General features: G+C 34.4%; 1 non-coding gene across 1 annotated transcript; it reads right to left on the reverse strand.

The window, feature by feature from the left end:
- Window positions 1–249: 249 nt before the first annotated feature.
- LOC143384344 (U6atac minor spliceosomal RNA) lies at window positions 250–371 on the reverse strand. The gene has a single exon (XR_013089295.2). It is a non-coding gene; the product is annotated as a U6atac minor spliceosomal RNA (small nuclear RNA).
- Between the last annotated feature and the right edge of the window lie 2,500 nt (window positions 372–2,871).

The raw sequence follows: 2,871 nt of genomic DNA on the forward strand, positions 1-2,871 counted from the left end.
TCTTGATTATGAGTGATTTTGAACTTTTTTCCCGTATCTTTATGGTATTTTCTCCCTCCAATTTTGAATTTGTGTTCTCTGCTCATTTTTCTTTTCTGCTTTCCTATTTTGATTTATAAGACTTTTGTAAATTGTGGTTGATTTTACCATTGTAACCTTGAGTGTATACTTTAGTGGTGTTGAGTACATTCATATTATTGTATAACCATTGCCACTCTCCATCTCCAGAACTTTTCCATTATCTCCACCTGAAATAAACAGATGTCACAAAATGGGCAGCAAAGCCTTAACTGTGTATGTGTGTGTAGATCTCAGGGCCTCTTCCATCTCTGTCCAGGGGAATGCTGATTCTCTTCCATTTATAACAATTATAGAAGTACTTCTTGAATGATATAATTCCTTAATCAGTTATCTGGCTCTAAAACTGACGTAATTATAACTACTTCACTTAAAAAGATATTTTCATACATTAAGTTAACAATTGAACAGCTGTTCTCTTATAACCATCTTAACTGAACAAGGTTCTGTTTTGTGGACTCTTTATAGTTCCTCCACTTTTTATTTAATCTACTGGTGTTTGATGTTTTTCTTGCTTGCCACTGTGGTATTTCCAGCTGTGCATGGAAATTAATTTTCTATTTGAATAGACAATTCCAGGAAACTATCTATTAAGGTTATAGGAGGCAAAGAGAATGTTGCTTTTCCTTTTTTTTTTTTTTTTTTTTTTTTTTTGTGATGTTCCTGGCATTATGAGGGGGTGGGAAGGTTGACTTAAGAGTTCACAATTGGCAGTTTATTTTTGTTTTTAAATTATATTACTTAAATAAAATAAACTTTGCCACAGGTCATAAAAGTGAACAATAATAGAAAGTATGTGGCACTGAGGACTTATCCCCCCAGCAAAACAATTCCAAATGGATCATCTGTGGGCTCTGAAAACAGTTTGGACAACATAACTCTGTGTATCTGACTGATTTTTGTGGGAGTTCAAAATCCGAGTTTCAGAGAGTCTTATCTAAAACCCTAAGGGGAAGTTGCATATTGGAATTGAGACTTTATCAGATTTTAAAAAGGTAGTATGATTTTTGAAATATACTAGGTTTTGAAAAAGACCATTTACCCTGTATTTCCTCTCACCTTCAGTGGGATCTGAAATGACTCCCCATAATAAAAAGGTTCATATTTCTACTGTGAAATTCAAAGATATTAATACTAAATGAGATAAATTGAAATAATAATATTTGCTTAGGCCAGTTTTGTTGCCTAATGAGTTTAGATTTGTCACCAAATGAGTTCTAAAAGTCCTTTGTTCTTTATGATCATGGGCAAAGGGGGATAAGCAAAATCTCACCTCTGTGTTAGAGACTTCCAGCTTCCTTGGTTAGAAGCAGCTTAGCTGCATACTCTAGCCATGCCTCTCACATTGTGGATTTGGCATTCTCAGTGTTACAGTTTTGCTTCTGGGGTTCTATACCTGCTACTCCATGATTCCTCTGCTGAATTTAATCTCTTGTTTTTCAGCCATTTTGTATCTTTTTTATACTCAACAATTTTTGCTATTATATGTAAATGTTTCATCATACCTTAAACACACATATTATCTATTCTCTCTTCTCTATTCCTTTGCACTGGTTATTTCAATACTTGAAATATCTTTTATTTCCTTTTTCCTATTAAGTTTATCCCTTGACTCCTTATTCTACTAGTAAAATGTAATATTTTTCTTTGTTACATTCTTTATATTTTCTTAGAGCTTTGAATCTACCTATATTATAGCATGCGGTACATTGATCCATAATTGTTTGCAGATTTATCCCTTATAACATAAATTCCTTGAGGATAGTACCTGCACAGTGCTGGCACATCACAGATTCAGAGATTTTTAGCCCAAGATAAATAAAAGGTGTATATTTGGAGGCTGTGAGATAACTTGGAGAGCAGGGAAAGAGGGATACACAATAGAAATAAATAAGTTAGGGAACAAGGCAAACTAGTGTAGAGTAACAGTTTTGTTTAGTTCATACAGTTGTATGAATTAAAAAATTAAAAAGACCTGAATGATTTGAATTCTTAAGAAAATTTCATAAAGGATGTAAAGCTCGAGACAAACCTCGGCAGGTGTTTAAAGCTGGGATAGAAAAAGAGCATATAGTGTTGTTCAGAGAAGGGGAGTGTTTTGAGTGTGCATAGGTAGGTGCAGATGTGTGAAGAAGATATTTAAACCAATGGCCTGTTATAATGGAAGTTGTGAATTAAGACAGTGAGAGAAGAGAAAGCTCAGTTCACAAATTGGGGATGGATTATGTAGAACAATATATAAGAAAAAGAATTAGAGTTTTTCAGAGTAAGGCCATTGTGGGTTCAAGAACAATGGAGGAATTATATAGTAAGAACAACATTCCTGTTTAATTTTTTGAGTTCTTTGTATACTCTGGATAGTAGGGCTCTATCTGAAGTGTGAGGAGTAAAGATTTGTTCCCAGGATGTAGGCTCCCTATTTACCTCTCTTATTGTTTCTCTTGCTGAGAAAAAACTTTTTAGTTTAAGTAAGTCCCATTTGTTGATTCTTGTTGTTAACTCTTGTGCTATGGGTGTCCTATTGAGGAATTTGGAGCCCGACCCCACAATATGTAGATTGGAGCCAACTTTTTCTTCTATCAGATGCAGAGTCTCTGATTTGATATCAAGCTCCTTGATCCATTTGGAGTTAACTTTTGTGCATGGTGAGAGAAGGGGATTCAGTTTCATTTTGTTGCATATGGATTTCCAGTTTTCCCAGCACCATTTGTTGAAGATGCTATCCTTCTTCCATTGAATGTTTTTAGCCCCTTTATCAAATATAAGATGGTTGTAACTTTGTGGATTAGTCTC

Source organism: Callospermophilus lateralis, chromosome 1 (genome assembly GCF_048772815.1).
Source record: "Callospermophilus lateralis isolate mCalLat2 chromosome 1, mCalLat2.hap1, whole genome shotgun sequence".
Lineage (NCBI taxonomy): Eukaryota > Metazoa > Chordata > Mammalia > Rodentia > Sciuridae > Callospermophilus > Callospermophilus lateralis.